We start from the raw sequence: 15,025 nt of genomic DNA on the forward strand, positions 1-15,025 counted from the left end.
TATACTGTTTGGGTGAATATACATGTGTTCTGAATATAAAGAGAAATCCAAGGGAATGAAAAACATCAAATCCTGAATAGCGTAGATAAGGAGGGGATGTGATGAAGTGAGGGTCTCCAGGGGTCTCAACAGTTTGGTAAAACTGAGTGAAGCTACCATGGGTGTTGATTATGTTTTTCTTTATACCTTTTTGTATGTCCAAACTATTTCATAACATTTTAAACGTAAGTGAATCTTGGATTTGTAAAATAAAATGTGAAGGGGGACTTTCACTTCCGGCCATGATGGAGCTGGTATCTGAGTAACCCTCTTACTAAGAACAACTACAAGAGGAGAAAAAAAAACCACTAGAAAGCATGAGAAAGCAACCAAGTTAGACAGTACTTGAGAGGCCAGGGTGCCAGAGAGAAGGAAAATGTGTTGAAATTCTGCATGCAATGTCCCCTCAAATAATTTGCCAAGTCACTGCAGATGAGTTACATTCCAGGAAACCTAGCAGAAAGCATCTGGTAACAGGCTAAAACGCTAAGAAGAGATTTTGTCAGTTTCACAATGCTAAGGAAAGAATCAGAGTCTAAGAAAAATGGGCCCTGATAAATACCCAGTTATTCAGGAAAGGCTAGGCCTTGGGAATAAGAAAAATCAGAAATAGTTCAGTCTTCACTGCATCAAGATGATCTGCCTATATGCCATATGTCTGCTAGAAAAAAAATTAAAACCTATCTGGAAAAACTTAGCTTAATCTAAAGCCTCCATACTTCCCATACACAATGTCCAGCATTGAATTAACTTGATAAGACAAACTAGAAAACAGTACCAAATGACCAAAAGCCAAGAAGATAAAACCAAAGCAAAACCAGAAACAGACCCATAAGTGATTCAGAAAATGGCCCTATGAGACAGGATTTAAAATAACTATGATCAGTATGTTCAAGGATTCCACCAGAAATATGGCATCTATTTAAAAGTAGAAACTCTAGAGCTGAAAAATGCAATAATTGAAATTTATAAGAACTTAATAGATGGATAAAGGAACAGATTAGAAAATCAGAAGATAGGATTGGTGAACTGAAAGATTGGTAGAAAATGAAGATTGAAGCACGCAGAGAAAAAATGTTTAAAAATACAGAAAAGAGCAAAAGAGACACATGAGACCTTGTGAAAAGGTCTAACATAAATGTATTTGGAGTCAAGAAAAAGAGGAGAGAGGATAACTCAGAAGCAATAATAGAGATACTGGTTAAGAATTTTTCAAAACTAACAAGAAACCTTAAGCTACAGATTCTAGTTCTACAACCACCCCTCCCCTGCCACCCCAAAACAAATACAAAGAAAACCACATCTAGGCACATCATAGAAAAACTGTTTTAAAAATTAAAGACAAAGATATACTTAAAATCCAACTTAGAATGTTATATCCAGCAAAAATATCATTAGAAGAAGTAGGGAAGCTCAATACGATAAAGGAATCTACTAAAATCCCACAGTTGATATCATACTTAATGATGAAAAATTGAAAGCTTTCCCTCTAAGATCAGAAACAAGACAAGGATGTCCACTCTCATGACTTTTATTAAACAAGGATGTCCACTCTCATTGTACTGAACGCCTTGGTTCTAGCCAAGGCAATTAGGCAAGAAAAAGAAATAAAAGGCATCTAGAATGGAAAGAAAGAAGTGAAGTATTTCTGTTTGCAGATGATATGATCTTGTATATACAGCATCCTAAAGAATCCACACCAAGAAAATAAAATGGAACAAAGCAAACAACCAAACAAAAACTATTAGGACTAATTAGTGAATTTAGCAGGATTACAGGATACAAGATCAATATACAAAATCAACTGTATTTTAATAAACTAGGAATGAACAATCTGAAAATGAAATTTTAAAAGTGATTTCATTTACAATAACATCAAAAAGAATAAAATAGAAATTTAACTAAAGGAGTGCTAGACTGGTACACTAAAAACTATTGTACAAAACATTGTTGAAAGAATAATGGAAGATCTAAATAAATGGAAGGATATCCCATGTTTATGGATTGGAAGACTTAATATTGCTAAGATAACTCCCCCCAAATGATCTACAGAGTCAAAGTAATCCCTATCAAAATCCCAGCTGGCTCTTTTGCAGAAATTGACAAGCTGATCCTAAAATTCATATGGAGATATAAGTGGCCAGAATAAACAAAATGATCTTGAAAAAGATGAACAAAGTCAGAGGACTCAGACTTCTCAATTTCAAAGCTTACTATAAAGCTACATTAATCTACACAGGGTGGTATTGGCTTATTTATACACATATAGATCAATGGAATAAAACTGAGAGTCCAGAAAAAAGGTCATACATTTACATTCAATCGATGTTTGACAAGGGTGCCAAGACAATTCACTGGGGGAAAAGAATAGTCTTTAAAATAAATGGTGGGGGGGCTTCCCTGGTGGTGCAGCAGTTGGGAGTCCGCCTGCTGATGCAGGGGACAAGGGTTCGTGCCCCGGTCCGGGACGATCTCACATGCCACGGAGCAACTGTGCGCCACAATTACTGAGCCTGCACTCTAGAACCCACGCTCCACAACTGCTGAAGCCTGTGCGCCACAACTACTGAGTCCATACGCCGCAACTACTGAGCCTGCATGCTGCAACTACTGAAGCCCGCACGCCTAGAGTCTGTGCTCAAGAGAAGCCACCGCAATGAAAAGCCCGCACACCACAACGAAGAGTAGCCCCCACTCGCCGAAACTAGAGAAAGTCTGCGCACAGCAACGAAGACCCAACACAGCCAAAAATAAAATAAAATAATTTAAAAATTAAAATAAATAAATAAAATAAAATAAATGGTGCTCATACAACTGGGTATCCACATGAAATAGAATGAAACTGGACTCCTATTTCACACCATATACAAAAATCAACTCAAAACGGATCAAAGACCCAGTACGAAGAGGAAGAAGTATTAAACTCTTAAAATAAAATACAGGTGTAAAACTTCAGAACCTTGTATTAGACAGTAGTTTCTTAGACATGAAACCAAAAGCACAAGCAACCAAAGGAAAACAGATATATTGAACTATTTCAAATTTTAAAACTTTTGTGCTTCAAAAGACACTATCAAGAAAGTGAAAAGACAATATAAAGAATGGGAAAAATATTTGCAAACCATATATTTGTTAGTGTTCAGAATACATAAAGAACCCTCAAGATCTAAAAGACAACCCAATTTTAAACTGTGCAAAAGATCTGAATAGACATTTTTCCAATGAGATATACTAGTGACCAATAAACACATGAAAAGATGCTTATCATCATTAGTCATTAGGGAAATGCAAATAAGGACCATGGAGTGACACCACCTCACACCCACTATTTTTAAAAATGGAAAATAAAAAATGTGGGTGAGGGTATAAGGGTGGAACCCTTATACATTGCTGACGGGAATGTAAAATGGTGCAGCCACTATGCAAAACAGTTTTACAGTTTCTCAGAAAGTTAATATAGTATGACCAAGCAATTTGACTCCTAGGTATATAGCGAAAAGAATTGAAAACATATGTTTACAAAAAGACCCTTCTACACAAATGTTCATAGCAGCATTACCTATAATAACTCTAAATTGGAAGCAACTCAAAGGTTCATTAGCTGATGAATAGACAAACAAAATGTAGACTATGCATACAATGGAAAATTATTCCACCATAAAAATGAATCAATTACTGATACATGCTGCAACATGGATGAACCTTGAAAATTTATCCAAAGTAAAGAAGCCAGACACAGAAAGGCACATATTGTGTGATTCTGTGTATATGAAGTGTCCAGAACAGGCAAATCCATAGACAGTTAGTAGATTAGTGGTTGTCAAGGGCTAGAGCTTTGGAGGGAGGGGGAATAGGGAGTGACTGCTAATGGGTATAGGATATTTTTGGAGCAATAAAAGTGTTCTGTAGTTAGATAGTAGTGATGATTGCACAAATTTATAAGTATACTAAAAACTACTTAATTGTATACCTCAAAAGAGTGAATTTTATGGTATGTGAATTGGATCTTAATTACAATTTTTTTTAAATGAAGGCAAAATAAACCTTTATTTTTTATACCAAAAAAAAAAAGCTGAGAGGATTTGTCACCTGTAGACCTGCATCAAAAGACATATTAAAGTGAATTTTGGGGGCAAAAGGAAAATAATCTCAGATGGGAAGCAATTTACTGCAGGAAGGAATGAAGAGCAATAGAATATTATGAATATAAATAATATTGATTGCTGAAAATAATAATGATCATATCTTATGAAGTTTAAACAATATGCAGAATTAAAATACATTACCATGATACCCCAAAGATAAGAAGGGGTGAATAAAGTTAAAGGTCACTGTATTGTCTGGGAAGTGATAAAAATACTAATATAAAGGTAGACTCCAAAAGAAAAAATCAATTACGCATGCTGTAATCGCTAAGAAAAACACTAAAAGAGTTACAAAAGAAAATATAACAAACTAATAGACAGGAAACAGAGATTAATAATTTTTAAAACTTTATTCATCTAAGAAATGGAACAAAGAAGGAAAAGGAACAAAGAATAGATAGGACAAAAGGAAAACAAATAGTAAGAAGTTACACTTAATCCCAAACACCTCAGTATTTTTATTAAATGTATGAACTAATCACTGAAATTAAAGAGGTAACCTTGAAACCAACACTTTGCATTAAAATAAAGTGAAATTATAGTTTAATCTCATAAATATACTTAAAAAATTGTAAACAAAATATTAACAAATCAAATCTGATGATATATACAGAAGTAAATTATATAGCCTTATCACATGAGGTTTATTCCAAGAATACAAGGGTAGTTTGACATTTGAAAGTCAGTGATCTATTTCACCACATAAACAGAATAAAGAAGAAATTTTATATGATAATTTAATAATTTTAATATGACATTTAATAATTTGCAACACTCATTCATGATTTTTAAAACACTCTCAGGAAACCAGGAATAGAAGGAGCGCTCTTAATCTGATAGGGAGCACACACGCATGCGCACACGTGCACACACACTATATATACAACTAACATCCCTAATGGTCAAATATTGAACACTTTATCCCCTAGGGCAGGACAAAGGTAAGAATGTCATGTACTGGAGGTCCTAGTCAATGCAATAAGGCAAGAAAAATAAATAAATTTATAAATATTAGAAAACTATAAGGATTGGAATGATATTATCTTTAAAAGTCCAGATACTTAACAGATAAACTGTTAGATAATAACTGTTAAACAAGGGCACTGAATTTGAGACTAATATAAAAAATATATTTCTAAAGATCAACAAAGTTGACAAACCTTTAGCTAGACTAAGAAAGAGAAGATTCAAATAACTAAAATCAGAAAAGAAAGATGAGACATTACAACTGATGCCACAGAAGTAAAATTGATTATAAGATACAACTATGAATAATCATACAGCAACAAATTTGATAATGTAGAAGAAATGGATAAATTCCTAAAAACCTGCCAAGACTGAATTATGAAGAAATAAGTAGGCTCTAAGTAGACTGCAAAAGCAACAAAAGCAAAGATAGGGAAGTGGGACTACATCATAGTAAAAAGCTTCTGCATTGCAAAGAAAACCATCAACAACATGAAAAGGCAACCTACTGAGTGGGAGAAAATATTTGAAAATTATATATCAGATAAGGGACTCATATGCCAAATATATAAAGAGCTCATACAATCTGATTTTAAAATGAGCAGAAGATCTGAATAGACATTTTTCCAAGGAGAACATGCAGATGGACAATAGGTACATGAAAAAAACGCTCAACATCATTAATCATCAGGGAAATGCAAATCAAAATCACAATGAGATTTCACCTGACACTTGTTAGAATGGCTATTATCAAAAAGACAAGAAATAACTAGTATTGGTAAGGATATGAAGAAAAGGGACCACTTGTGCACTGTTGGTGGAAATGTATTTGGTGCAGCCACTATGGAAAACAGTATGGAGGTCCCCCAAAAGATTAAAAATAGAACTACCACATGATCCAGAAATTCCATTTCTGGGTATATACCCAAAGGAAATGAAATCAGTATCTCAAAAATATATCTGCACCTCTATGTTCATTACAGTATTATTTACAATAATCAAGATATGGAAACAACCTAAGTGTCCTTCAATAGATGAATGGATGAAGATGATGTGGAATATACACACAATGGAATATTATTCAGCCATGAAAAATAATGAAATCTTGCCATTTACAACAACATGGATGAACTTCGAGGGTATTATGCTAAGGGAAATAAGCCAGACAGAGAAAGATAAACACTGTATGATCTCTCTTATATGTAGAATCCAAAAATAATAATAATAAATAAGTTCATAGATACAGAGAACAGGTTGATGGTTGCCAGAAGAAAGGAGTGGGAGGTGGGAGGAGTAGGTGAAGGGGGTCAAAAGGTAAAAAGAAAAAAAATGTGGTGCATTACTGAGCAAAAACAACAACAACAAAAAAGCAGAAAAAAAATTTTTTTTAATGTATGTACTTGCAATGAGAGTCTTGTTCAGTGTAGTTAAATTTCATGAACAGACTATTACTCCATAAATCATAATGTTACACCAACACTGAGTATTGCATTTATTCTAGCTTTGCCTATGTCTTTTCATTCAAAGAGTATGTCAAAAGTACACAAAAACATGTTTTCAGCAATTTTATAAAGACTGAGTAATGCTGCAGAAACTAAATTATATTGCAACTTGAATACAATGCATTTTCTCTAAAAGCAATGACACAGCTTATTAAAATACTCACTTTGAACTTTATATCACCATCACTGAAACTAGGGAGAATTTTAAATCATAAAATAAACTATCAATTATAGAGAGGATATTAATTTTACATAGCAATGTATGATTCTGACAAATTTACCTTCACAAAGTAGAATGTAAATTAAGTAACTTTGTAGAAATCAACTGATACGTGATTCAGTATCAACATTCATATGTTGATACTGAATACTAATACTAATTTTGACCTCTATTTTAAGAAGAACCAACTTTGTTTCATTTTAAGAAGTCATAAGCCACACTGCAAAATTTATGTACTATTTTCCTTATTTAAAAAAAATTTTTTTAAGTATGGAGAAGTAGAATATGTGGGAAACAAATCATACCTCTTGTGTCCTGGTATCTTCCCAGATAGCTTATCAAAAGGGAAATAAATACTTGTACAATTACCTTGTGCATAAGTCTAAAATCTACAAAAATATGCATCAGGCAATAATAGATTAATATACTGAGGTGTCAGATAAATTGCCAAATGTTGATGAAGATAGCTTGATTGATGGAGTAAACTACCTTCATTAAATTGGGGTATGTTTTATTGTTCTCAAAAAAGGAGACAGTAATAGGTCACACTGTAATTCCATTTTCTTCTCCAGTGGAAGTACCTTTTGAATTTAGAAATTTTTTCACTTATAAAAGGCACAAACAGGGCTTCCCTGGTGGCTCAGTGGTTGAGAGTCCACCTGCCGATGCAGGGGACACGGGTTCGTGCCCTGGTCCGCGAGGATCCCACATGCCGCAGAGCGGCTGGGCCTGTGAGCCACGGCCGCTGAGCCTGCGCGTCCGGAGCCTGTGCTCCGCAGCGGGAGAGGCCACAACAGTGAGAGGCCCGCGTACCGCAAAAAAAAAAAAAAGACACAAACAAAAAGACAAATTGAAAAACAAGAATGGAAAAGAAACTGAAATGGGAGATTATATCTATATCTGTTATAGTTTCCTTCATATAATTATATATTTCATATAATTGTATATAAATATATAATATGTTAAACTATGTATATAATTATATACAACATATATAGAGAGAACTCCTACAAAACAATTATAAATAAATAACCCAGAACTCAATTTGTTTTTAAATGGACAAAAAGCTTAAGCAGACACTTCCTAAAAGAGGACATCCAAACAGCCAACAAGCATGTTAAAAAGGCTTAAAATCATTACTTATCAAAGAAATGCAAATTTATATCCCAATATGATAGCACTACACATCAGCCCAGAATGACTAAAATGAAAAAAAAATTTCCAAGGGCTAAAAAGGATATGAACTAATCAAAACTCTCAATCTCTACTCAAGTTTCTCTGAGGAGTGTAAATTGGTACAACCACTTTGGAAAACTTCTGCTGAACAGGAGACCCAACAATTCCATTTCTAGATCATGCACCAAAGAGCAAAACGTACATGTACATAAGCAGACGTGTACTGGAGTGCTCACAGCAGCATTATTTACCTCCCCAAACTGGAAAGAACCCAAGTTCTTGGTTCCCCTGTATCTTCTTTCGCTCACTGATGATTCAGGAATGGGACTCATTCAGATCCTTAAGCCGGTCATCGTTTCCAATGTGACCCAGGTGGGGACTGGGGTTTGAGAGTGAACGGTGAGGGGTGTGGTAAAATTAAAATGGCCTGTTTTCCATAGGGACCAAGAAGACATGAGGTTGTTGAAGAGGGACTCCCCAGCGGTGCCAGAAACAAGACCCAACAGGTCACCAGAAGGGGAAGTGTCAAGACTGAGGGACTTCCCGAGAGGGAACACAGAAGAAAGGGCTCCTAGTTTGTCCCTGGTCTCCAAGGACTTCTGCTCACCTGCCCTCCTCCTGCCCTCCTCCCTGACCTCCCTGCCTCCAGCTGTGGCCTCTCCAGCCCAGTCCTCATTCCAGCTATGTCTCTCCATGGCTCCCCACTGCCCTTCAGAGAAAGCCCCAAATTCCTCAGCCCAGCATTCAAAACATGTCAGGATCTGCCCCCCAACATTCCCTTTGCCCCTAGTCTTCATCCCGGACTCCAGGTTCTCCAGATCCCCGCCATCTGGACATCTTCACAACATCCCCATTCATCTGGTTCTCACACCTTCGCACGTGCTGTTTCAGCCACCGGAACTGTCTGCTTCCCCTGGCTGTCTACCAGCTTCCTACTCAGGCTTCAAAAGCCAGTTCAAATGTCATCTCCTTTGTAACTCTTTGGCCTCTCCAAGGCATGAGTCACTCCTTCCTCTGGGGTCCGTCCTTCCACCAGAGCACACTGCTCATGGTGTTTTTGGCAACATTCTGAGCAATTTCTAGGCGGGAACCACGTGTTGCTTGGTTACTGCTGAATGGCAGTGGCTAACCAGTGCCTGACAAGACAGTAGGTGCTCAAAGCATTTGTTACATGAGTGACTAAACACAAGAAGATGCTTTCCATCATAATGGATTTTGAAGCTTACCCTCAATGTTGAAACCCAAGTAGACTGTACACTCCAAAGATAAATCTTATTCTTTTTGACTCTTCTTTCTTGAATTCAGCGCACTGAGGATCTGTATGCACTTGATAAGCATAAAAGCTCCAGAGCTCCAACATTCTCCCCCCACCTCAGGGCCTGTGCACATGCCACTCCTTCTACCTAGAACACTTTCCCCCTCTGCTTCTTTACTTTCTTATCCTCAGGTTTCAGCTACAGTGTTGCCTCCTTAAAGAGGCAACCCTCTCTGTCTAAAATGCGTCTCCCCTGCAGTTCTGGGTGCCACACACCCCTCTTTGTCTGTCTCCTTCTTGGCAACTGTAACATTAGGATTCGTTTAGCAAATGTTCCTGGTTTTGTGTTTATGACCTGTCTCTATCCTGAAGCACAGGCTCCCAGAGGTTGGGAAATTTACCTATTTTGTTCACGCGGCATCCCTAGCGCGGAGAACAGGGCATGGAACATAACAGATACTTAACAAGGAGCTGACGAATGGTGAATGAGTGACAGAGGCTACAAATTGCTGTGTCCAGTCCTACAAGGAGCAAGCCCCAAGGCAGCCCCCAAGAGGTCTTGGTTTCTCCATCCACTTTGTCACTGTCCTCAGGAACTTCCCCCCACCCGGGGCAACACCCTCAGTTCCCAGGGTCTGAGTGACCATGACCGTTGTCATCAGATTAGCAGCAAGAAATTGTCATAGAGGGACGTTGGGTTGCCCAGGGTCACACAGCGAGTTCTTAAAGCGGAGTTCTCAGGCTGGGGAAGAACCAGCCTTGTGGCCCTGGATCCAGAAGGAGGCTCTGCCTCTAACTCATAATGGGACCTTGGGCTCTTCTTTTCTCTGGGCCTCAGTTTCCTCATTTGTCGAATGGGGGCAGTGGCCCTGGTCTGGCTGAGGGAGCGTAAGGCGGGTGCAGGGCCCACTGTAGGTGTGCGAGTATTGCAAGCTGCCTTCTACATAGTTTGGGGAGCGGGGCGGTGACAGAGGGGGGGTTGGGGTGTCTGAGGACAGGTGTGCCAAGACCCTGGGATGACAGCTTAGTCAGTAGGAGCTGAACGTGAGGGGAAAGGCCTGCCCAGCCTGTCCCACCTCTGAGCCTGTGGAACCTTTTAGTCCGTCTCTCTCTCCCAGCCGGGCCATGAATCCCTGTCCACGCAGCCTCTCCAAGCCTGACTGGCCTTTCCCTGCAGGAACTTCTCCAGCCTGTGCAACCTCCCCCAGCTGAGGCGCATGCCCCACTCCCAGCAAACTCTTCCTTCCTGTGCCATCTCTATTTGCCCTTCACTGTGCTGGGCAACCCCAGCCAGACTGTGCAGCCTCCCTGGGCTCCGGTAGCCACACCTCACCCCAGCCCCATTTCCCCGACCCCCTGACCAGGAGGGGCTAGCTGTAAGGCAGAGAAAAGAGGATGCTTCAACCAGGGCTGCTTGAGGTCATGAGGGGGGGATGGGGGGCTGGGGTGGGGTGGGGGGCAGGGCTGGCGACCTGCCCTTTATCCCATCCTGGCCCAGCATGCCCCCATCAGCCTGCCCTGGCCCTGGCCCAAGTAGACTGGGGGTTACTGGTTCAGACTGGAGAAAGCCTGCAGGCCCCCGTCCCAGGCTACATCATCAAGCCCTCTTGGCACGTGAGGAAATAGAGGCCCAGAGAGGCCCAGAGCCTTGCCCAGGGTCACAGAGCGAGGAGCGGCCAGGGCCCGAGCAGGGAGCCAGGCTGGTGCACTTGCCCCACCTCACTCAGGACGATATGAGTGGCCAGATCCTTCCTGGGGGCTGTGAGGACCCGCAGGCCAGGGCCCTTTTGCAGGTGGCCTGGCCATCGGGGGCCCTCAGAGGGACCTCTGCTCACACCCCGGGGAATATTGTCAGGTTGTTTCAGAAGTTCCAAGTTTACTCAGAGCTCTCATTTGAGCTGTCGTAAAAAGTCCCTATGGCCGGGCGCCAGGGCGAGAAGTGGGGGTGGTGCCACCTGTGAGCCATGAAGCGGGGGCTCCTCTTAGCCCCCCTTCCCCTGCCCCTGGGGGCTAGGGTGCCGCAGAAGGCACGGAAGGGGAGAAGCGGGGGAGGAAGGGGCTGTGATGGGGGGAAGACCCCCCCCGCGAGAAAGTGTTCGCTTGTCTTCACAGCTTTCTTTCCTCTGCTTGTACATGACTCCCTGGGTGACCCTAGGAATCCCCAGCCCTCCCAGAGCCTCAGCTTCCCCATCTGAGAAAGGGGGGAGTAGAATCATCACAGAATGATCGCTTATTGAGGGCTGAGTATATGCCAGAAGCTACACCAAGTGTCCTGGGTAATAACAAGACGATTATCACCAATGACATTTAAAGTAAAACACAGTAGCTGCTGTTTCTCGTGAGCCGCTGCTAAGCTCTTTCCCCTCAAAATGGCACTGGCTCTGTCTGTGTACCACCGAGTCCCCAGGACCTAGGACAGTGCTCAATAAATACACATCGAATAAAACCTCACAGCAAACCGAGATAGGCATTCTTATTTCCATATAACAGATAAGGAAACCAAAGGTTCAGAGAGGTTAAGTGACTCACTCCAGGTCACACAGGTACTACGTGATGGAGATGGTACTCGAACCTAGGTCTGACTGTTTTCAAAGCCCCAAATCACAATCGGTAGTGTGGTGATGAGCCAGATCCAGGGCTCCCCAGCTGACTGTGGAGACCTCCCAGCTGTGTGGAGAAGTTGAGCCATCATTCTGGCCTGCCAGGGTTCTCAAGGCACTGGCTCCCCTCGCTGGGAGGAAGGATGCCCTTTCTTCCTTCCTTCCTTTCATTCATTTATTTATCAGGCCCCAGGGTGGTCCTGATGCTGTGGAGAAGCTGGTCCCTCCCAAAGTTTCTGGTGGCCTGCTTTACTTGTTCTATCTTCTCTTAAACTGGGCCCCTCCTCCAGCAAGCCCCCTTCCTCTGCCTATAAGCCCCTTTGGGCTCCAGTCCCCACCTCCAACCCCTTTCCCTTCCTTGATGGGCAGGCGGGAGCCTGCAGCATCTGGGGCACATCCTTTGTCTTGTTCACCTGCCTCTCCTGGCCCGGGGTCTTGGCCACGTCCTAACATAAGGGCTCTTAGTTTCCTCCACCGCGGGGATGTGAGTATCCAGACTCCCTGCCAGGTGTGGGGCAGACTAGGGCTTCTGCTGAACCCACCATGGGGAACAGGTCATCGGGGCTCCCGCTCTGGGGTCTGCCCAGCCCCCTTGATCCAATGCCCCTCTCAGAAGGTGCCCCAGGACTATGACTCTTGCTTTTTTGTTATCCTGTCCAGCAGGTTGCCACCCTGGGGTTCCAAACCCAGCTCTGCATCTTATGGTCACAGCTGACCTGAGGCAAGCTTCTCCTCACTGAGGGGCAGTCTCCTCATCTGTGAAATGGGCTGAATGAGGCCACCAGCCTCACCTGGTGTTGTGAAGATGATGGGAGAGCTTCACACGCCTGTTGCATGCTGAGCGCTGGCCCCGGGAGGACCAGAACCCAGGCGGCTCAGGGAGGTGGGACCGACTGCACGTTCCCGAGTGTGTCCCTGCACCTTCCATGGCTCTTGGAGACTGGTCTTTCTCCTCCACAGGCTCCAGCCTCCTCATGATGCAGACTCCCTTCCTGGGCAGGACCCCAGACAGCAGCTTTGATATTTTCATTCCCTCGAATCCTCACAACCAGCCCTACAAGGACGGAGCTGCCATTCTCCCCATTTCACAGATGAGAGAACCGAGGCTCCACGAGGCTAGAAGAAGCAGAGAAACTTGCCCAAGTTCACCCAGCCAGGAAGCCGCATGGCTGGATTTTGAACCCGCCAGGTTTTCCCCACTCTACCATGTGCTTCTAAAACCCCCGCACTTTCCCCCAGGGGAAAGCAGATGTCCTCCCAGGAGCAGCCCCTGACTTTTTAATGCCCCACCTGCCCTGGGTCCTCTGCATCCTAAGTTCCCCTCCAGGCATTTACTCACCTGCTCCTCTGCCAGGAGTGTGTCTGCCTGTTTCTTCCTTCCCCCTTTTTTCCCCAAGTCAAAATTCAACCCATCCTTCAAGGCTCAGCCTCCCTGAGTCTCCTCATTCCCCTCTCCTCCGCACACACAGAACGGATTTGCCTCTCAGAATCAGCACATCCGCTGTGTTTTCAGGGGAAAGATGAGGAGATAGCATGTGGAGGGCAGGACCAGCCTCCAAGTCACCTGCCGACCCTGCTACGTACTGGTTGAGTCACCTTGGGAAAATCACTCTACCTCTCAGAACCTGTATTTATCTGTGAAATGGGCACACCAACGCATCTTAAAGGATTTAGATAAAATAAAGGAGATAAAACACAGAACCTGGTACAAAGTCGATGCCTCCCCACTTCCCCAAACAGACCCCGTCACACTCATGCCCACCCCTGCCCGGCTCAGCTGCCCAGAACCATGGTGACTGTCACATCATGTTCAGTCTGGAACCAGCTTTCCCTCCCCAGCCCCTGCCTTTTGGAGGCTGGTTTCCACAACCTCAGGGGGTCATCTCAGCCATGCCTATGCCTCTGCCTCTATGTCCCTGGGGCCTCTTGAAGACCCATAGAGAGGCACGCCAGGCAGGTGAACTGTCCCCAGGTGTGATGAGGCCACAGGACCCCTGCACGTCTTCCTGGGCAGAGAAGGTACCTCCCCGCCAACGCCCCCTCCAGAGCGGTAGCTAGAGGTGAGTTACCTGCTGTCCTACTTCTTTCTCAGAAATCCATTCTCTCTGTGCTTCGGGCAATCCGGTGGGCTCCCAGGGGACGGCAGCTGGGCTTGGCGTGAGGGATGGGGGTCTGGGAGAACAGGCAGGGGACTGGGGTGGGAAGCTGAAACCTGCCCCAAGTCACCGACCAGACAGCACAAGACTTGTCACCCAGACGGACGGCAGCTGGGCTCCGGGCAGGCGGGCCACGCAGAAGCAAAGGCAACCATCAGTCACGTCCCAAGGAGGTCACACACGGACAGAAGACAGAGGTTGCTGGGCAGGGACCGGTCAGCTGCATGGGGGATGGACTGACAGCAGCCAAGGGCTGGCCCGCCAGTCAGACAGGAGAAGCCAAGCAAAGAGGTAGCTGGCCACCCAGGCAGACAGACAGACAGCCGTGTGGCTGTCAGTCACGCGCAGGGAGAAGCAGGCAGACAGTCGGACCCCGAGCCCTTCGGTCGCTCAGCAGAGAGACGCCAGTGGGTCCGCCAGAGGCGGTGCCTGCCAACCCAGCCCCACCGCGTGCTCAGGGTGGGGAGGAAGGGGAGGATGTGGTGAGCCGCTCCCCAGGCCCCGCCCACAGAGCAGCCGGCTCCTCCCCCAGGGAGCGAGAAAGAGGTGGGAGGGGGCCCGGCCCCAGGGCAAGGCCCACTGCTCACCAAAGGTCGCCCGCTAGGAAGACATTTGGGGCCACCGGCGTGACGTTTGCCTCCTGCGGACGGGTGACAAGACCCCCACAGGCCTCACAGTCTTGACCTTTAAGGCGGGCAGGGGGGCGGTGAGCCGCCGCTTCTCCCAGCTGTGGAAACTGAAGCTCCGAGGGGGGAGGAGGTGGCACAGCGAGACCCGCGAGGTCCCCAGGGGTCTCAGCTCAGAGAGAAGCATGAGAACCCAGAGACCTGCCCAAGGTCCCATGGAGAGGCAATGGCCCCTCTTCTGGAGTTTGCACGCTGGCCGGCTTCACTCCTCTCGCTGCCTGCCTGGCCCAGCAGAGGTCTGAGTTCCGGACCCCCTCCCAGACTCCCTGAGCCTTTTTCC

General features: G+C 44.3%; 1 protein-coding gene across 1 annotated transcript in view; it reads right to left on the reverse strand.

The window, feature by feature from the left end:
* IL21R (interleukin 21 receptor) overlaps positions 1 to 14,500 on the reverse strand; it is a 32,650-nt gene extending 18,150 nt beyond the window's left edge. Inside the window, exon 1 of the mRNA XM_067706315.1 lies at positions 13,973 to 14,500. The gene's annotated coding sequence lies outside the window, so the exon portion shown is untranslated. The remainder of the gene's footprint in view (positions 1 to 13,972) is intronic.
* Positions 14,501 to 15,025: the final 525 nt, after the last annotated feature.

Source organism: Pseudorca crassidens, chromosome 15 (genome assembly GCF_039906515.1).
Source record: "Pseudorca crassidens isolate mPseCra1 chromosome 15, mPseCra1.hap1, whole genome shotgun sequence".
Taxonomy (NCBI): Eukaryota; Metazoa; Chordata; class Mammalia; order Artiodactyla; family Delphinidae; genus Pseudorca; species Pseudorca crassidens.